Here is a 23,090-nt window from a genome sequence, read left to right as displayed (position 1 = left end):
AACTCTGATATCGAGAAACTTCATAAATAATTTGCAAATTCATCAACGTGACAAAGAGCAATGAACACCAAAACGCACAAAAAAAAACACGGAATAATGAGCACCAAAACAAGGAATAATGAGCACCAAGATTCAACCATGAAGAATATTAAACCAAATGAAAGTTTACTTAAACCATGACAATGTCCTGAAACATCAAAGATAACTTGTATATAGTCCTGAGAAACTTCATCAACACCTGACTGGATGAAGTGATGAAACCTATGACAATGGAAATGCAAAAAATGCAGACTACTGAGCAGCAGTATTTAACCATTGCTAATACTTTATGCATCATCGATACCGAGCTTCTGAGAGCTACCAATGAGTTTAGACACAGCAGATTTTGACTGCCTCAACCATTCAACACTGTTATTGAGGTTCTTTCTCTTAGTAGCTATTACTGGACTTTCTTCAAGCACCTGCTCCATCATATTTAAACCTGGCTCAGCCACATGCTTTACAATCTTGACGACAATGTCGCTTTCAACCAACTTTTGCACCATGAACCGCAGGTGGAGTGGGATCTGGTCATCCAACCTCAGCCTTACCACATTCCAATAAGCAATAAGGCTAATCTTCAACTCGAACGCCGCCTCGAGGTCGCCACTGCTGATGTTTGACACCATTTTAATTTCTCCGATGCCTTCGATGCAACTTGTCTTTGAGTTGTTTTTTAAGGCCGTAATGAATTCCCTTTTCTTTTCTTGCAACTTGAAGAAGGATTCAGCATAACTGGGATTCATTGTGAGAACTATCCGCTTCTCCATTTCCATCATATCTTCAACATACTTCACGCAATCATCCTTCATTCTCCCAATCAAAGCTTGAAAAGCTCTCCTTGATACCGACTGCAACTTCGGATAGCTTTGTGTCTTAACATCAATTACGCGACAGATGACTTTGTCCAGGTAGTCGCAGACATCGTTAGCTAAGTCTCTGCTTGTCTCCGACACAGAATCAACGTGATTCTTCAGTTCAGCAAAGTTACAAGAGCGGGAGGGGGTAAAAAGTTCTGAAGAGTGATTCCCTGGAAAGATCAGAGGGCACAGCACACCAACACAACTCAGAAACACTGAACACAAGAACATACATCCATTCATCATTTAACAGGTATATATACAAGCCGGAGAAGTTTATGGAGATGGGTTCAGTCATAGTGGTTGATTTCTAGATCCAGCATTAAATAGTTGTTGAATATTGGTGACAGGTTGTTAGAATTACATCTGGTTTCCAACACTCCCCTTAATTCCAACTACATACAATAAACAAGACACTATACTCTTAATTGTCATGCTGGTCTAAGTCTCACCTAGGCTTATAATTTGGATTTTTTACAATGTACAACTTATTTCTACATATTTCCAATTTATCCTTTCCAATAGGCTTGGTGAATATGTCAGCGACATTTTCATTTGTATTACAATATGATAAGTCAATTTCTTTTGATTGCAATTTTTCTCTTACAAAATGATGTTGTGTCTCAATGTGTTTTGTCCTTGCATGATATATAAGATTGTTTGCCAACTTGATAGTGCTTTGATTGTCACATCTGATTACTGTAGGTTCTTGTTGTGTTTCTCCAACATCTTCAAGTATCCTCCTAAGCCATATTGCTTCACAGGTTGCACTGCATAATGCTTTGTATTCAACGTCAGTGGATGACAATGAAACAGTTGGTTGTTTCTTACTGCTCCATGATATTGGTCCTGAACCAATATTGAACACGTATCTAGTGGTAGATTTCCTATCATCTGGATTTCCAACCCAGTGAGAATCAGAATAACCTGCCAATTCAACATCAAATTCATCAGTATACATAATACCAAAATTAAGTGTTCCTTTCAGATATTGAAGGACTTTCTTTGCTGCTTTGCAATGGCTTTCACAAGGCTTAGCCATGAACTGACTACATAATATGCTATATCTGGCCTGGTAGTGGTGAGATAATTCAGACTTCCCACCAGTTGACGGTATATAGTTCCATTCACCTCTTTGGTTCCATCATCACTACACAATTTGACATTTCGTTCTAAAGGAGTAGATGTTGCCTTGCATTCAATGATATTGAATCTTTTAAGGATTTCACTTGTATATTTGCTTTGTGTGATAAGTGTCTTACGAGGCTCCCTCCAAACTTCAAGAACTAAACAATATTGCAATTCACCAAGATCCTTCATCTCAAATACAAGTGACAACTCATTTTTAATTTCTTCAATCAACTTGCATGCATTTCCTGTTATGATTAGATCATCAACATATACAGATATTAAAGCAACATTCTTGTCTTTATCTTCCTTGATGTATAAGTTAGAATCATTCTTGCTTGTCATAAAACCTTTCTCATGAAAGAAAGAAGCAATTTTCACATACCATGATCTTGGTACTCGTTTCAAGCCATATAAAGCTTTCTTTAACCTGCAAACCAAATACTCATGTCCCTGTTTTACAAACCCTTCAGGCTGAACAAAATAAACTTCTTCTTTTAACTCACCATTCAAAAATGCAGATTTGACATCTAACTGATGCATTTTCCAATTATATTTTGTAGCTAATGCAATCATGATTCTTATTGTGTTCAACTTAGCTACAGGTGCAAAAGTATCTTCATAATCAATTCCCTCCTTTTGTGAATATCCTTTGGCAACCAATCTAGCTTTATGTTTATCAATACTTCCTTCAGCATTAAATTTAGATTTATAAAGCCATTTGCATCCTATGGGAACTTTGTTTTTAGGCAATTTTGTTAATTCCCATGTGTCATTCTTCATTATAGAGTTATATTCTTCATTCATTGCATTTCTCCATTCTTCATATTCTTTAGCTTCATCATAGCCTTAAGGTTCTACAACATTCATAACCTGGACATTAATACATAATCTTTATACTTTACAGGTACCTAACTTTGACGTGATGACCTTCTTGGAGTTTTACTGCTTTCATCTTTCTTTTGGCTTTGTAGAGTCTCCTCTCCTCTCTTTGGAGTATCATGACTGCTTGATGCTCCTTGTTCTTGAGCTTGTACCTATTCCCGTGCTTGTCCATGTTCTTGTTCAACACTTGTGTCTAATTTGATATAGTCATCAATATCATGCCATATACTAGTTTTATTTATTTTATCACCTTCATTTGCATTCTCATGAAACACCACATCCCTACTTGCAAGCAGTCTATGAGTACTGGGATCAAAAAGTTTGTATGCCTTCTCATTATCACAATAACCAATAAATATGCACTTATTTGACTTTGCATCAAGTTTTCTTTTTTCATCTTTAGGAATATGAGCATATGCTTTGCAACCAAAAACTCTTAAATGACTCACTTTTGGTTGGACTCCAATTTTTCAAATAAACAACAGTATTAATGGCTTCATCCCAAAAAACATTAGAGATATTTTTACCTTGAAGCATACTATGTGTACATTCAACTAGTGTTCTGTTTTTCCTCTCAGCAACTCCATTTTTCTGAGGTGTATGTGGCACTGTAAATTGTTGTCGAATCCCATTGCTTTTACAATATTGATTAAATTCTCTTGATTTGAATTCTCCCCCTTGATCAGATCTCAAAATTTTGATGTAGTTGCCAGTTTGTTTTTCTACCATATTCTTAAATTCTTTAAAATACTCAAAAACATCACTCTTCTTTCTTATGAAATAAACCCATGTATATCTAGATCTATCATCCATAAAAATAAGAAAATACCATGCTCCACCAATAGATCTAGTTTGCATAGGTCCACATACATCAGTATGAATTAATTCAAGTATTTTCCTTTGCATTTTTTCTTTATGTATAGGAAATTCCTCCCTATGTTGCTTTCCAAGTACACATGCTTCACATTCAATATGATCATTCTTCAAGATAGGAAGACCTTCAACCATAGTGTTCTTTTGAAGTAGCATTAAATCTTTGTGATTTAGATGTCCATACCTTTGATGCCATAAATCTACTGTTGATATTGTTGTAGATGCCAATGCTTGATGACTTTTCCTGGTCACATCCAGCTTATACAAGCCTCCAACTCTGGTTCCTGTGGCAATAACCTTGTACTTATCTTGAATGTCTTTCACTACACACTGTGATTTAACAAATTCCACCTTCAAATCTTGGTCAGTAATAGTAGAAACATAAATTAAATTCTTTTTGATATCAGGAACATACATCACATTATGGATCTGTTTCTCTTGTCCATTAGGCAAATTCACACCTATTACTCCATAACCTTGAACTTTAAGTGATCTGTTATCTCCTAGACAAACATATGTTCCTTCAATGTTTTCATGATATTCATCAAACCACTCCTTATTACAAGACATATGTAGTGATGCCCCAGAATCAATGAACCAAGCATTCTTATCATCATTTTCCACAGACAACGCAGCATCAGAAACAAATAATTTAAGATTTTTAAATCCATCATTGATATCTTTGTCCACAAAATTTCCATTATGCCTTCTGTTTCTCTGCCTAGACTCATTATATTTCCTTTTATAGCAATCTTTAGAATGATGCCCAGGTTTGCCATAATAATAACACTCATCATTTCTCTTTGGAAATTTACATTGTATCATACCTTTTTGTTTTGCTTGGAACTTGCCTCCTTTTTTCTTGTCCCATGGCTTGCCTCTATGGATATTTGACCTTGGCCACCAATGCCAAATCTGAACTGCTAGAGCCCAAATTAAAGTTCTTCATCCTCTTTTCCTCCTGTAGAAGAATTCCTGTTAATTCATCAAATGAAGGGGGTTTCTCTCTAGCTGCAAGACTTGAAACAAAAATTTGATAATGTTGCACTAAGCCATTTAATATGATGGTGCCTAAGTCAGTATTAGACACCTTTTCACCAATATCTCCTAACTTATCACTTAAATCTTTGACACGAGATATGAAATTGCTTATACTTTCATTTGCTTCCATTTTTAGAGATAAAAGCTTAGTCTTCAAAAACAAGATTCGGTTTGTATTTTTTGTTTCATACAAACCCTTCAACGTATCCCATGTTTCTTTTGATGTCTTGCAATCTCTGATATGGGGAATAATGTTGTCCTTTACGGACATACGCAACAACACCTTTGCTTTTGTCTCCCTTCTCTCCCAATCTAGAATAGAACCTGCAACAGTGGGTTTGGGCTCATCCCCACTCACAATGGACCACAAACTATTTCCTTCTAAAATAGTCATTAGCTTGAATTTCCAATTCACGTAATTTTCACCATCAAGTTTGGTGGATTCATTCATATAATTATCAAGCAACAAATTTGGGATGATGAAAAAAAAACTTTCTCCAATCACCAAAATGCCACCAAATCTAAATTCAAATATACCAACTTTCACTAAATCTTAGAATATTTTCACCACATTAAACACATACTAAATACCTTATCACTCCATTAAAAATAAACACCTCTTTTTTTTCTTTTTTTTTTAAATTTAGTCTCAACACTAAAAAAAAATTTTAAATCAATTTTCCATTTGAACCCCTTTATGCTTCAATAAAATAAAATAACATCCATTCCTGATGGCTTTACTACAACAAGCCTGGGTCTGCTGCTAAATGTTCCGGTTATAATTCAATGTCAAATCTAACCAGAGATTCAACCCAAAAAAAAACATTGTAAGCAATCGTGCATGCATTATCCAAGGCTCCATACTTATGCAAAATCGCAGCAGATTTTTACCATATTATGGGCAGATTTCTGATCTACTCACAAATAAAACAATGTTAATGACATAAAATAAAATTAGAAAATGCCCATTCCTCAGCTAACCTCAACGCCTAGACAGGCAGCACTAGACCTTCAACTTCGTTCCAACAGATTCGCTCTGGTCGGTACTACACAGGCAACAACAACTCCACGGTTTGTTCTGCGTACACCAGGCCAAAAAAACACGTTGTTGTCGGTCTGCTACACCCCGACGTGCCACAGGTTTGCTTCAGCCACACCTCAACGTGCCTCAGGTTTGCTTCAGGTTCATTACAACCTCACTTCACTCACGGCTCAGTCGCCCTCGCTCACGGCTCACATAGCTCTCGTCCACGCAACAATGCACAGCTTCACAACTATAGCTCACGGCTCACTTTACAGCGATAGCTCACCCACTCTAATCGCTCGACTTGGGCTCTCACACTTAGCCCTCAACCTTGCTCTGATACCATGAAAAGATGAGAGGCACACAGCACACCAACACAACTCAAAAACACTGAACACAAGAACATACATCCATTCATCATTTAACAGGTATATATACAAGCTGGAGAAGTTTCTGGAGATGGGTTCAGTCGGTGGCTTCCTGGAGAAGCTTCTCCCATTGTCAATGTATCCGCTGACTTCTAGAACAATAGATGATTTCTAGATCTAGCATTAAATAGTTGTTGAATATTGGTGACAGGTTGTTGGAATTACGTTTGGTTTCCAACATTCCCTGTGCCTCTTCCAGTAACATTAATTCCTGGTATAGAAAATGTTCTCCTGATATTGCGCTTACTTTCAGCAGATCATGAGAATAGGTTTTGAACATCCTGTTCAAGCAAGCAGTGCAATGCATATCAGGTTCATCCTTGAACTCTTCAAAGTCCCCCACCACAGTAATCATGTTTAACGTACCCTTGATGGCATCCATTTCTTTCATAAACTCAAGCATCGCATCTGCAGAAGAAGAGAAACGCCTAGGCAATGCAACCATCCTGCCTGCCTCTTGGAAAGTGTGGAATCAATCTTTTTGACAATATCAGGAAGACACTTGCATATTCCCATTGCTTGGATTTGCATAAGCTTTTCTGCCAATATGGGTATTCCAACCATTGATTTATCAATGCTGGAAAGATGAGGATCTGTTATTCCAATCTTTTTGACAATATCAGGAAGACACTTGCATATTCCCATTGCTTGGATTTGCATAAGCTTTTCTGCCAATATGGGTATTCCAATCATTGATTTATCAATGCTGGAAAGATGAGGATCTATTCTAAACAGATCACTTTCCCTTTGTCTTGCTTCTGCATTAGATTCAATCCCTACCCTATTCTGCACAAAATTACAACCGTGACCAATATTGACAGCATCCCTTGTTTTTTTCTCAAAAGACCCTCAGGAGCTCTGTCAACTGTTGTTACCATGGCCAAAGTTCTTTCACCTTGTGGGTCCTGTGGAGGTTTGCGGTTACACCAAAACCCGCAGATTTTGGTAAACATTCCAAACTAGTAACTAGGATAGCCAGGGTGGAAATTATGGATTCCATAGAGGTGTGGTGATTCTTCCAACACCCCCCTCAAATGCAGCTCTGATACCATATTGGGGTCCAAGCTCTAAGCTCTGATACCATGTGGAGGTTTGCCATTACACCAAAACCCGCAGGTTTTGGTAAACATTCCAAACCAGTGACTAGGATCCCTAGGGTGGAAATTATGGATTCCATAGAGGTGTGGTGATTCTTCCAACAGGTCCACATCCTGAGACATTTTTATTGACTCACAGGTCAGAAAATCTACAGTCGCGGACAACACATTAAGTATGATGCTCTCCTTCGCAATAATGTATTGTATGATTATATTTTCTATCTGATCATAAATATCTCTTGGCTGCCCATGCACATCAACCCTTGTTATCCCGGGTAGATCAACCATGGTAAAATCTGGAGCATCCATCTTCTTGACATGAAGTGTCACTGGAGTATCACTTATACCCTTGTGGCTTCTTGCAATCTCTTCCGTTACTGTATCCAACGTTTGTTTAATCTCTGCTTCTAAAATTTTCCTCTTTTTTCCTTTGTATTCAATCACAATCTCACTTTCCTCCGGCTTGCAGCTTTGTAATCTCATAATAATCGGGAGTCTTGTACAAATCCCTTGCCCCGTTGGGAGGCTTATCCCTGCAAGGGATTCCAACACACTTGACTTCCCGGAGTACTGATCCCCAATACCAACAATAGTAGGGAGCCGGATACCCTCTTTCACTACTCCAAATTGCGTAGTGTGTCGACAGCATAGAGCAGTGGCCTGATGTGCTCATTGTAACTCTGGCTCAAGTTTAGTGCATCGTGGCTCGTCATCTGCAAGTTGTCGAGCATCTGAGACATTTGCGCATACGCCATTCCTGTCGGTTCGAAAGTTGATAACTCTGGTCATCAACCGAAAATAATACGGGAAACACGATTAAGTTCTTTAAGTGTTAAACCCCAAAATATTTCGAAATTAATTATACTTTGAACAACTTAACCATGACTTATTTGGGAATACCATACGATATGGTAACAGGTCTAAAATTATCGAATACACTTGAATTTTATTTCTGTAATCTATTATTTAATTCATCATTTCCATGTTTTCTTACGAACTAATTTTTTGGGAGTAGTCCAAGTCTTCTCTGTTTTGAATTCCCATGCAATCATATCTCAATTAAAATAGTGATGATCCAAAAATATAATTATAGATATGTTATCCCATTCTTTCATTTGATAATAATACCCAGCTTCTTTAGCTTGACAGGACAAGGGACTAAATGTTTTCCTAGACATAAAATAGAACAACACTTTTAAAGTTTTTCGTGTCATTTCCCTCGAAATCATCACCCAAATTGGTGATGTCCAGAGTGCATATTTTAAACAAGGATGGCTACATGACAGCTAGTCCCTACCTTAAGCGGGAAGAGCAGGGAGCGGGTGGTTGAAAATTATTAAGCTGGAGGAGTAGGGAGTGAGTAATTGAAAATTGTTAAGCTGGAGGAGCGGGTCATTGAGAATTGAAAATAATTGTAACAAATATGGAAAAAAATAAAAAAACATAATTAGTCTTCAAACCACACATGCCAAACATGACATTCCAGACATGAGTTCTCAAAGACAAAATTCTTACAGATAAGTTTCCCAGCAGTAGCATCATAGGTTCCATCAATGAATTTCGTGGATGAGACATTAGTCAAGAGTTTTATGAGAGAAACTGTCCTGCAGTACCAAATGCCATGTTTCGGTGGTACTGTTATAACAAAAAATGAGGTAAAGATTTTGCAAAAAGATTCAGAGAGTGTCAACTAAGTTGAAATTATAAAAACTACTGGCCAAATGTTCTGAGATACCTACCATCCACCTGCCTGAACTGTATTGTAAGTGAAAAGATATAGTGTTCCTAAACGACCCATTGGAATTATGTACTGTTTGACAATTAAAAATGAATGAACTTGGTTAGGGTATTTTAAATAGTGCCATAATGGGAATATCTTTAATAGACAGAGTGGGGTCAATCTTGTGATTTCCACGGCAACAAAACTTGGACTAGTTGTAGGAAATTTTCAGTTGTGATGAATTCGAAAAGATCTGACATGGGTTGCTCGTGGAGTTTTGGGCTTCCCATGTATAGCAACAGTACTGCTTCTGAGGAAGCAGTAAGAAATCTCTTTCCCTTTGTATTATAAATTTATTGATGAATATTATGGGAGTATATGTTGTTGGTTCTAAAAAATAAGATGTTACCATTTTTGGAATTATATTTATTGCCAAACAGAGCACAACTTAGAACTCTCAACCAAATATAGTAAAGTAAAATGAAATTTCGATATAAGAGATTTGAATTTGCTACAAATCAATAATTTTTTTTTACAGAAATAGATAATGTTTCAGCATTCAAAGGCACATATTCGATGTCACAAATTTTTCTACTCGCTCTGTATATATATCATCTATATCTGGCAATGATACTTACTATCGATCTGGAACTCAAAGGCATGCCATATTTACCACTGCTCTCTATGCTTTTGCTGGTGGTGATTCAATGGGTAGAACTAGAACTGAAACCACTACTTCGTTATGGTTCTTTCCGCAGTGAAAATTATCAGGATCTCCACGACGACCTCACCTATGTCACTCAAAGGGATGTTGTGGGCTATGGATCTCTTTACCTGGCTCAATCTATGGAACTGGAAGGGACAATGGGCCTACTGGGCAGTTTACTACTTTTTATGTGTGCTTTGCGTATGGCAACAGATCCGGGTCTTTAACTGAAAGGGATCAAGATTTGGTACTCGAAGTCCACATCATGGGTGGTCAACCATATCCTCTCTAGCCGTCTTTTTATTTGCCTATGATGGTTAGGGATCAATTGCACCTTCATTGAACCATCGAAACAACTTTTAAAGGCTAAACAAAAAGTGAGAAAGTTTGTACCTTTGACCAAGAAAGATATATCAACGACGATGTTTACAATGCCCATGGAGAAACAAGAAAAATTCACGGCCTGTGGGCTTTGATTTTTTTACTAAAAACGGAGCAGCAACAATTTCTTTTTGCTTTGAATTAATGTTGTAGCTTTTTTAACATGTAAATAAAATTACAAATAAATGGAAGGTATGAATTTGTTTTTAATTTTCATGTAATAAAGGTGAATGGGTGGAATCACAGATGTCGTTAGTGGGAAAGTATCCTTAGAAATAGATCCACGTTTTGTTTTGCATGGGCTTCGCGGAGACAGGTGCCTCTGGTTGCAGATTGTCATTCCAGGCCACATTCTTTCCCTCTGGTTGTGGGTTGTCATTCCTTGGTTGTCTTGTTGCCCTCTGGTTGCAGATTGTCATTCCTCGCTGCCTTCTTGCCCTCTAGTTGCAAATTGTCATTCGTCGCTGCCTTCTTTCCCTCTGGTTGTAGATTATCATTCCTGGCCGCCTTCTTTCCGCGAAAGAAAGAGCCAGTTTGGGCTTGCCCCAACTGCTATAGTTACAATACATAAGAAATAGGTACAATACAGAAGCAGACTAATGAGTATTTGAAGTTATTAAATGGAAACCGATCTACCAATTATGCTTGGCCTGTATCTTCTAGTACACCCTGTTGGAACTACTACACACATACATGCGGACTCTTAGTTAGAGCATGGGACTACATGCAAGATTCCTTTTGCATGATTTACTCCCTTATTTTCTCATTCTTTAACTCCGCAACTAGTTAGTTTTTCTGCATGATTTACTCCCTGATTTGCTCCTTCTTTAACTCCGCAACTGGTTAGTTCTTCTACATGATTTACCCCCTGATTTGCTCCTTCTTTTACTCCACAACTGGCTAGTTCTCTCCGGAACTTGTTGTAGGTGTTGAGTCTTCTCATTGATCACCACTATGGTGCATTACCTTGGGATCTTCACCCAATAATGCTATATCATGAGCATTGTAACCTATTTTCTAATGAATCATTCTTTTGTTCTTTCGATTTTCTTTTAGTGTTTTTTCTCTGCAAAGCTGTGTGTTCAACCTTTGCTAGCTAGATTCATCTGTGCAGGTTTTTTAACACATTTACATGGTATCGGAGCCCATAGGTTGCTAGATAAAAGTCGCACCAATACTTTATTTGCAGGTATTACAGCTTGGAGATCGAAGATTGATAGAAAAATGGAGTGTCTCAAAGTATCGATCCTAACACCGTACAACTATCACGAATGGAAGGACAAAATGGCTCAATACTTTCGTCATAAAGGGTTGTATAGGATTACCATGGCTACAAAAGTGGAACCCACTTCAGCCATAGAGAAATCCAAGTACCTCAACCGTATGGATGAGGCCCACGGATCCATATGCATGTGCATCTCTCCAGAGTTGCAGTTTCATCTATTTGCGTGAAATACTCCCAATGAAATTTGGAAAAAGGTTCAAGAACTCTACGGGAAACAGGATGAGATGAAAGGAAATCTGCTCGAAGCGGAGCTGCTGTCATTGGATCCAAGGAACTATGACAGAATTCAAGACTTCTTCACCAAATATAATGTTCTATTGCTGCAACTCAAGGGTTGTGGAATTGACAAATCCAAGGAGGAGAGTCACCAAGTTCTCTCTATTATGTCAAAGCTCGAACCGGAATACTCTGTCTTTGTGTCTACATTTCATTCAGTAAGACTCGCAACAGGTAAACCCTACACTATGCCTTCTCTCAAAGAATTTATGGAGTCCCTTATTTTTTAGCAAGATAAACTCATTGGCATGGGGAAAATCAAACCTCCAAAAGCGCATGCACTTGCTGTGCATGATGGTAGCCACAATAAAAATCACAGATCTGATTCAAATCATAAAAATCAGCAGCAAAAATACAAGGGAAAAGTGCATTCCCATCGAAAGAAGGAAGGGTACACCAAGCCCTTCAATGACTCCTCCGGCTCGAGAAATGAGAACGGGAAGAAAGGAAAGAGATGCACCTATTGTCAAAGAGGATTCCATCTAGAATCCTCTTGCATGAAGAAACAAATTGACCAAATGACAGAAATCCTTCAGAAGCAAAACCTTGGGGATTGTTGGAAATAATACCGAGAGGGGGGTGAATTAGTATTATCAAGTCAAATATTTCCTTTTTCAATTCCAGATGATATACGCTACTTCTGTTAATAAAAACCGTGTATATACGCAATTACATATAAAGAAACCCGTGTATACAAAACAAACTTATGATTTGATTTATCTTTCAGATGTCAGTTATTAATCTGTGAATCAGAAGCAAATAAACAGTACCAGAAACAGAGCAGAAGACAGTCACACACAAGAAAACAAGATATAAGCAGGAAACCCAATGTGGGTGAAAACCCCATACTGCAATTCGTCTCTATCTTCTTTTTAATTAGAAACTTCTCTTTACAATGTTTTGTACTGGTGCAGTCTTTATCAGTACGCAGGCTGCAACCTGCAGAGAGCTACAACTCTCTCTCGTTCTCCAGCTTTCCTGGAAGGCAGCTCAAAACTCCTAAGTTCTTGTACTAGATTGAGATACTAGTACGCATGCTCCTACCTGCAGAAGGCTGCAACCTTCTCTTTGCTTTCAGGGACCTCGTTTCATTAATTTTCAGACTGGATCCACAAGTAACATCAATAAAACATCAGGAATTTCTGCATAACCCAAACTCATTTTCACCAATCAAAAGCTGAACCAAATAAACACTTCTCTGATCGCTGTACCCAGAACACAGTAACTGTAATCAAAGACCAATTCTGAACCCAGAACACTGCAGTAATAAAACAGAAGCAGCTAGAACATAAATCAAGATATATACACTACTTCACTGTTCAGCAACCTGCGAGTATACGCCTCTGTACCACAACCAACCTGTGTATACGCTTCTTTCACTCACATAAAAAGCGTGTATACGCACCTAGAATTCACTGAACCTGCGTACAGATCTATAAAGGATAATTTATTCTTTTAAGCATTTAGACATCAGTTAACCCAGATTTATAGATCAAGAGTGTGCCACATATAACAGATCAAAATCATACAGAGATACCAATGTTCAAGCCTTGAGATTTTGATCCATCAATAGTCCTTATCCTTCTTATGCTCAGGTTCCTCCTTCATTCAGATCTAGATCTGCACCATAACCCAATCACCAGTATTCCAGATCTCATACATTATCAGATATTCAATAATAATTCAGATGATCCCTTGTCACATGATCTCCTTCCTCTTTTATAGTTTTAGGCCTTCCACAATACCACGGTCCAAAACCATAATAAACCAATACCAAGGGCCCAAAACCTGGGGTCAACACTTCTGACGAGATACCATGGTCCAAAACCATAGGTTCAAATTCCAAGGACTAACAATCATGGACCAAAAATAAGTTTCCCACCATGTACGTGCTTTTCTATGCATAAAAGTGTGTGTATACGCATACACGACTTCTGAACGTATAACCCGCGTGTATACGCGTGTTTGGCAAGGTGAACCTGCGTATACAAGATTTCCTTCATTCTGAGCGCTTGAACTGAGATCTGTCACCAAAGAGAGTTGCCATCAAGGACAACACCTGTACCATAGCACCACTCCTGTGCCAAAATGCCAACAATCTCCCACTTTGGACTTCATGGCAACCCCAAGGTCCTCAAAGTCATTCTCCCCCTTTGTCATCAAGGGCAAAGGGCGGTGCTCCCCCTGAGTACATGTAGATATCTCTGCTCTGTTGTGCTAAACATGCTCCCCCTGACTATAGGCAAGATCTGCAAAAGATGTTCTTCAAGAAGAACCAAGACATATACATTATGAAAGACCTTCCTATCACCAAAAGACTCAATACATACATCCATCACCCAACCAAGTGGGGATCATCCACCCAACCAAGTGGGGATACATCAGAAATTTACATATGACAACCAATCACATTGCATCAATCATCCCAGGCATAGTGGGGAAACCAAAATAGGCCGTTACATGACCTTGATAAAAAAGATATACATGACATAGAAATGAAATATCAAGACTATGCAAATCACCAATAACTACTATCAACGAAATCTGACAATCACTGTATATATCAGCAACCATGTTGTTCTTCTGTTCTCCTTTATGCAGCTAATACACTTGAAACAAAAACAGTTTGAGTACTAGAACCAAGAGCTTCTAAGGTAATGCCAACAATGCATTGTTAGAAGATTATCTGCTCCCCCTGAACCTATGCCTGATGGTCTCTGACAAATCCATATCAGAGTCTCTTCAACCAGAGTATGTTCTTGCTGATTTTCTTCAGAATTCCATATACGTGACTGCACCTGCATAAATCTGCGTATGTACGCGGATTCTCCTCATCCAACTCGCGTACACCAACTTTTCTTTCAAACAGACAAGCTTCAACAGCAGGATGAAGCATCAACTACTCCCAACTTCTGTCTGAGATATTCAAAAGTTTCCCTGGGTAGTGGTTTGGTAAGGATATCAGCAATTTGTTCCTTGGAAGGAACATACTCCAACTTGACTTTTTTCTCAAGCACTCGTTCCTAAAGAAAGTGATATTTGATAGGTATGTGCTTGGTCTTTGAATGCATGACATGATTATTTGAAATGCTTATTGCACTTGTATTATCACATAAGATAGAGACAGGTGGAGTACAAGTGATTTGAAAATCCTGTAAGATTTGCATTATCCAAAGAAGTTGAGTGCAACAGGATGCAACAGCCACATATTCTGCTTCAGCTGTAGATAAAGCAATCGAACTCTGTTTCTTGCTGAACGAAGATACTAATTTGGAACCCATAAAGAATGGACCACCACTTGTGCTCTTCCTGTCATCCACGCTTCCGGCCCAATTTGCATCTGTGTAAGCATGAAGTGTGAGATCTGTATCTCTAGGGTACCATAAGCCATAGTTTTGAGTTCCTTGAAGGTACTTGAAGATTCTCTTGACTGCCTGAAGATGAGTTTCCTTTGGATTTGCCTGAAATCTTCCAACTATTCCCACTGCATGCATGATGTCTGGTCGGGTACCTGTCAAATAAAGTAGACTTCCAATCATGGATCTATAGGTTGGTTGATGCACTGCTGCCGATTCATCATTTGCACTGAGGCTGCATCCTGTAACCATGGGGGTACATACTGGTTTTGAATCTTCCATGCCATACTTCTTCAGAATCTGCTTGAGGTACTTGGTTTGAGACAAGAAGATACCGCCTTCATTTTGTTGGATTTGCAATCCAAGAAAGTATGTCAATTCTCCGAGCAAAGACATTTCAAATTCTTTCTACATCACCAAGGCAAAGCTTTGACTCATACCTTCTTCATTGCTGCCAAAGATAATATCATCTACATACACAACAAGTATTAGCAATTTGTCATTTTCAATTTTTATATAAAGATTGCTATCTGCTGATCCTTTTGAAAAACCTTGTTGATGAAGGTATTTGTCCAAGCGGTAGTACCAAGCCCTTGGAGCTTGTTTAAGGCCATAGAGAGCCATTTTAAGTCTGCATACAAGATTTGGATCATTCCCAAGGATAAAGCCATCTGGTTGCTCTATGTACACTTCTTCTTCTAAGTCTCCATTCAGAAAGGTTGATTTCACATCCATTTGAAATACTTTGAACTTCTGAAAGCTAGAGATAGCAAGGAACATTCTGATGGCCTCAAGTATAGCAACGGGAGAAAAAGTTTCTTCAAAGTCTATTCCTTCCTGTTGAGCATACCCTTTACAAACAAGTATGGCCTTGTTTCTAATCACTTCCCCATTTTCATTCAACTTATTTTTGAAGATCCATTTTGTTCCTATGACATTTTTGTCTTTTGGTCTAGGAACCAACTCCCAAGTGTTATTCTTTTCAATCTGCTCAAGCTCTTCATCTATTTCCTTAACCCAACACTCATCTTTGCATGCTTCTTTTACATTTTGCGGTTCAGTGGAAGATAGCAATGCCAAATAGCTTGAAGCTTCTGCTATTGTTCTTCTTGTTTGTATACCTGCTTCTTTCTGTCCCAAAATTTGAGATTCTGGATGATTCTTCTGAACGTACATGGATGGAGTCTTCTCTTCTATCCTTATCTGTTCCTCTGGTGCCTCTTGGGGTTCTTCTTCATCATTTGTCTGATTTGGAGAGTAGTCTTCATCCTCATTGATATTTTTATGATTCACTTCCCTAGGGATGTATCCTTTTTCATCAACCACTACATCAACGCTGTCAACAATTCTTCCAAGTATTTTATTGTAACACTTATATGATTTGTTGTAGGGAGAATAACCAAGGAGAATGCCTTCATCTGCTCTAGGTTCAAGTTTTCCAAGATGCTCATCAGTATTCTTAACATATCATTTGCTCCCAAAAATTTTGAAATGCTTTACCGAAGGAGTCTCACCATACCAGAGCTCATGAGGAGTTTGAGTGTTGTTCACTCAGACATTTGTTTTGTTGAGAATAACAACCGCAGCATATGCAGCTTCACCCTAGAAGGTTGCGGGAGTTCCAGACTCATCAAGCATAGCACGAGCCATTTTTTGGATTGTTCTGTTCATCCTTTCCGCCACTCCATTTTGCTGAGGAGTCCTAGCTGTAGAGAATTCCCTTCTTATTCCATGTTCTTCACAGAAATCAAAAAATTCATTTGAGGTAAATTCCCCACCTCCGTCGGACCTGAGGCACTTAATTTTGTAACCTGATTCATTTTCAGCCAAGGCTTTGAAGAATTTGAATTTTTCGTATGCTTCGTATTTGTGCTTCATAAGTCCTAACCAAACAAACCTAGAGAAGTCGTCAATGAATAATATAAGGTATTCTTCTCCTCGAGGTGACCTTGTCCTAAATGGACCACATACATCTGTATGGACTAGCTCAAGAGGCCTGCTAGCTGATCCTTCCTTCTCAGGAAAGTTAGTTCTGGTTTGCTTATCAAATTGACATGATTTGCATATGCTGTTGTCTGGAATTTTGATATTTGGAAGACCACGAACTCCCTGGTATTTGCATGCTTTCCTTATTTGCGAAAAGCTTAGATTCCCCAACCTCCGGTGCCATAACCACTGTTCATCATCCTTGCTTAAATAGCATTGTTGTTGTCCTTCTTCAAATATGTATAAATTATTTGGAGTTCTTCTGCCTTTGATCATTGTTTCCCCTGTATCAAGATCACGAACACTACATCCATTTGATCGAAATATTACTTCGGTTCTTTGATCGCACATCTGACTAACACTCAGTAGATTATGCTTCAAGCCATCAACATACAAAACATTTCCAGCTTTGACCTGTTCTTTCAACTGAGCAATGCCTTTTCCTTTTATGGCTGCAGGGGTATCATTTCCAAAAGACACCTTCTTTCCCTTTTCTAATGCAGTATATGATTGAAGTTTTTCTTTATCCCCTGTCATATGCTTCGAACATCCACTATCAATATACCATATATTTTCCTGTCCTTCTGCATAGAAGGCTATCCCACATCTTTCTCGTTGTGGTTCCTTCATTCTCTATGTTCTGGCACTTGAGGTATGTTCCTTCTGAGTTGTCTTCCAAAACCTGCTCCTGCATTCAGAATTTTCATGACCAAAGTTATTACAAATAGAACATTCAACTTCATTTTCAAGGGCCGAAAGTTGTTATAAGTCCTTTTCGTGATTCCAGTCATCTTCCTTTGTTTTTGACTTCTCTAGTCATGATTTTCTTATAGGCAACACATTGAGCTACTTTGTGACCAAAATTATGGCAAGAGAAACATTGGCCATTGAAGAAACTCCTGCGATTATCAAATCTATCATCCAATCGATTGTAGTTTCTACTGACATCCATTCTTGAGGCAAACTGGGAAGATTTTACCTGTGGCTGATTGTAGCTTCTGTTTGTCCTTAACGTAGCTTTTCCCCGATTTTCTTGATAGTCTTTATTCGTTCTTGAGGTAAACTGTCCCTGATTTACCTGATGATTTCTATTAGGCCTTTGCTCGCTCTTCTTTGCTGCATCAAGATAACTTTTGGAGGTAGAAGCTTGAGATGTTTCTCCATTATATCCCAGACCTGTTTTGATTAGTGGAGAACGCTGCACATTGATAATCTCATCCAGAGTTTCAGATCCTTTAACAAATTTAAGATTAATAGCTTTTGTTTTCTCAATCTCCTTTCTAAGACAAACAATTTCATATTCCAATTTTTTAAGATGTTTTTCCCATTCAGCCAGTTGACATTGTAGAGAATCAATAATTGCACTTTTCTCTTCTAAGCAGATTTTGAGATTAGTCATCTCTTCACAAAAGCCTTCTACATATATAGCATCCATGTAGTCATCATCTTCAAAAGCCATTAAAATTTTATACTTATTACCTCGTTCATTTTCGTCACTATTTGAAAGTCCATCACTATCTTCATGAGTGTAATAGCTTTTCTTATTTGCATTATGTATCTTGTTCCATCTAACACATTCCTTCCCTTTGTCAATCTTATCCTTGTGAGGACATTTGGTAGCATAGTGACCGACTCTTCCACAAGCAAATCATTTGAAAGGTAACTTACCTCGGAACCATCCAGTACCTCGTTGAAGATTTCTGACAAAATTTGATTCTTCTTCTTATTTTGACACGTGTCCTGACTCATAGTACTCGCCTTTCCCTGAAGCCTTGAAGGCAACTTCTCTCCTGTCTGATGGTCCTCCTTTCCTCATTTCATAAGCAGTTAGAATTCCGTGCAACTGTGACATTTTAAGGCTTTGTAGATTCTCTTTTTCTTCTATTGCAGAAACTTTAGATTCAAACCTAGGGGACAAAGATCTTAGAACTTTTTCAACCACAACAGCCTCTTTTATTTCTTCATCCAAATTTTTCATACAATTAACAATCTCATCTACACGAAGAAAATAGTTAGCCACACTTTCATCATTAACATCTTGAGATTTTCATACTGAATCCTGAGGGTTTGAAGTTTTGCTCGTTTTACATGATCATCTCCTTCATAGCTTAGGACAATCTTGTCCCATATTTCTTTTGCTGATTTTAACTGCATAACTTTCACGAATTCTGATTGAGATAGACATACCAATAGAGTATTGACCACCTTTGCATTTGTTTCATATTTCTTCTTCTCAGCTAGATCTGTAGGAGTTGCTGTTGGAAAAGTATATCCTGTATCTATGATATCCCAGACTTCTGTACCCAAAGATTGAAGATAGGCAGTAACTCTTACCTTCCAATATACGAAGTTTGTCCCATCAAAAACTGGTGGCCTGATTAATGCTTCCCTCTCGTAGTTGCTCATGATGAAAGATCTTCCTTCAAGTGATCAAGCTTCTTCAGAAGGACCTGCTCTGATACCAATTGTTGGAAATAACACTCAGAAGGGGGGTGAATTAGTATTATCAAGTCAAATATTTGATTTTTCAATTCCAGATGATATACACTACTTCTGTTAATAAAAACCGCGTATATACGCAACTACAGGTATACAAAGCAGACTTATAATTTGATTTATCTTTCAGATGTCAGTTATTAATCTGTGAATCAGAAGCAAATAAACAGTACCAGAAACAGAGCAGAAGACAATCACACACAAGAACACAAGATATAAGGAGGAAACCCAGTGTGGGTGAAAACCCCCTGCTGCAATTTGTCTCTATCTTCTTTTTAATTAGAAACTTCTCTTTACAATGTTTTGTACTGGTGCAGTCTTTACCAGTACGCAGGCTGCAACCTGCAGAGAGCTACAACTCTCTCTCGTTCTCCAGCTTTCCTGGAAGGGAGCTCCAACCCCCTAAGTTCTTGTACTAGATTGAGATACTAGTATGCAGGCTCCTACCTGCAGAAGGCTGCAACCTTCTCTTTGCTTTCAGGGACCTCGTTTCATTAATTTTCAGACTAGATCCACAAATAATATCAATCAAACATCAGGAATTTCTGCATAACCCAAACTCATTTTCACCAATCAAAAGCTGAACCAAATAAACACTTCTCTGATCGTTGTACCCAAAACACAGTAACTGTAATCAAACACCAATTATGAACCTAAAACACTGCAGTAATAAAACAGAAGAAGCTAGAACATAAATCAAGATATATACGCTACTTCACTGTTCAGCAACCTGCGAGTATACGCCTATGCACCACAACCAACCTGCGTATACGCTTCTTTCACTCACAGAAAAAGCGTGTATACGCACCTACAATTCGCTGAACCTGCGTACAGATCGATAAAGGATAATTTATTCTTTTAAGCATTCAGACATCAGTTAACCCAGATTTATAGATCAAGAGTGGGCCACATATAACAGATCAAAATCATACAGAGATACCAATGTTCAAGCCTTGAGATTTTGATCCATCAATAGTCCTTATCCTTCTTGCGCTCAGGTTCCTCCTTCATTCAGATCTAGATCTGCACCATAACCCAATCACCAGTATTCCAGATCTCATACATTATGAGATATTCAATAATAATTCGGATGATCCCTTGTCACATGATCTCCTTCCTTTTTTATAGTTTTAGGCCTTCCACAATACCACATCACAAAACCATAATAAACCAATACCAAGGGCCCAAAACCTGGGGTCAACACTTCTGACGAGATACCATGGTCCAAAACCATAGGTTCAAATTCCAAGGACTAACAACCATGGACCAAAAATAAGTTTACCACCATGTGCGCACTTTTTCTGTGCATAAAAGTGCGTGTATACGCATACGCGACTTCTGAACGTATAACCCGCGTGTTTGGCAAGGTGAACCTGCGTATACAAGATTTCCTTTATTCTGAGCGCTTGAACTGAGATCTGTCACCAAAGAGAGTTGCCATCAAGGACAACACATGTACCATAGCACCACTCCTGTGCCAAAATGCCAACAGGGACCACATCCCTCAAGGTGCCAAGAACAAAACTGAGGATCCGCCACACAGGAAAGGTAACATTTTTCATGCTTTAGTTGCAATTAATTCTTCTTATGATGCATGGATTATAGATTCTAGTGCATCACATCATATGTCTGCTACAAAGGAAGTCTATTCTTCTTTGGATGCATGCAAAGGACCTCCCATTCTCATGGGAGATGACTCACCTATTGAGGTCACTGGAAAAGGTAGAGTGGAACTTTTACACGAAAGCTTTGAAGATGTGCTTCATGTTCCAAAACTTTCGGTAAACCTGCTTTCAGTTTATCAGATCACTCATTAGAGAGTGGAATTCACTCCAGATGCAGTGAACATATATGACCTACATAGCAGCTCCAAAATTGCAACCGGTGAGGTAAACAATGGAGCCAAACTGTATACATTTTTTGAATTTATTGAATCTGAATCCTCCTTATTGCTTACACATGCTGACGATAGTAGTAGGCTTTGGCACGAGAGGTTTGGTCACTTAAATTATAGGTATATGCAGTAGCTAAGCAAGAATGAGATGGTGGAAGGTTTGCCAAATATCAGTTTCTCTAAAGGAGTTTGTGAAGGGTGTGTCCTTGGTAAACATCCTAGAGAAAAGTTTGACACTGGCAAGACTCACAGAGCATCCTCTCCTCTAGATCTAATCCATAGTGATCCCATGGGGCCTTTTCCTCATCCTTCCATCAACAAAGCAAGGTATGTTCTTACATTTATTGATGATTTCTCACGATATACTTGGGTGTATCTTCTCAGAGCCAAATCTGATGTTTTTGCGCACTTTGAAGATTTCAAAGCACTAGTTGAGACGCAGTCAGAGAGAAAGATCAAAGCCCTCCGTACAAACAATGGGGGGAATATGTTAACACAACACTTCGGAACCTTTGCCTTCAATCTGGCATACAATTGCAGTACACATTTCCATACACTCCGCAGCAGAACGGAGTTGCTAAGAGAAAGAACGGATCACTCAAAGAGATGGCTTCTTGCATGTTGCATACTAAGTCACTGCCTCATAAGTTATGGGCTGAAGCACTTAATTGTGCTAACTACATCCAGAACAGATCTCCTCATAGGTCTGTCAAGGATCAGACCCCCTTTGAGGCTTGGAGTGGCACTAAACCAGAGGTCACCCACTTCCGTGTTTTCGGCTCCCGAGCATGGGCCAGGATCCCCTCTGAAAAGAGGAAAGCTCTTGATCCACAGAGCATTGAGTGCATCTTTGTTGGATACCCTGATGGTGTGAAGGGATACCGACTCCTGATTTCCTCTACGGACAAGCTCATCATTGAGCAAAGTGTCAAATTTGAGGAAAGTCTCTCGCATGCACCTCAATTGCCACATGCAGACACCTTTTATCTACCTCATGTCCGAGATGATGACTCAGTACACTCAGATGCAGATACAGAGCATGCAGATGCCGAGGTAGAGCATGCAGATGCAGAGACAGAGTCTTCAAATACAAATCTAGTGCATGCTTATGATGATCCACATCCAAGCCCAGATTGGGCTTCCAGCAGTGAATCATATTCCCCTGTCATAAATCAGAGAACAAGGAGCTTACGTGAGATATATGCACAAGACCACCCAACTGCTAGAAATGGTCTTGTGGGGGATAATTCTGATCTGCAGAGGACTAACTCAGAGTTTATTGAGCCTCCTCTTGCCCTCACTGCCACTGAACCATCACCATCCTAACATTGTCATTTAGTTCATTCTTCTGATCCACAATCTTATGTTGAGGCTGCTGGGCATCCATCTTGGGAGTCCACCATGGAGGAGGAGTATAACTCCCCCCTCGAGAACCAGACCTGGGATCTGGTCCCCCTTCCTTCAGGAAGGAAACTTGTCCGATGCAAATGGGTCTACAAGACCAAGAGTGTTGCAGATGGGCAAATCACTAGACGGAAAGCAAGGCTAGTACCCAAAGGCTTCTAACAAGTGCATGGCATTGATTATGACGAGACCTTTGCTCCAGTAGCAAAGA

The 23,090-nt window shown here is 38.8% G+C and overlaps 1 pseudogene; it reads right to left on the bottom strand.

Moving 5' to 3' along the window:
- Positions 1–326: 326 nt before the first annotated feature.
- On the bottom strand, positions 327–8,130 carry LOC149211567 (dynamin-related protein 4C-like; annotated as a pseudogene).
- Positions 8,131–23,090: the final 14,960 nt, after the last annotated feature.

Source organism: Pinus tabuliformis, chromosome 1_1, assembly GCF_031772625.1.
Source record: "Pinus tabuliformis cultivar Carrire ecotype Pingquan chromosome 1_1, CPIR1, whole genome shotgun sequence".
In the NCBI taxonomy this organism is placed as follows: domain Eukaryota; kingdom Viridiplantae; phylum Streptophyta; class Pinopsida; order Pinales; family Pinaceae; genus Pinus; species Pinus tabuliformis.
Note: the sequence above shows the minus strand (reverse complement) of the source record. Positions and strands in the feature narration are given on the sequence as shown.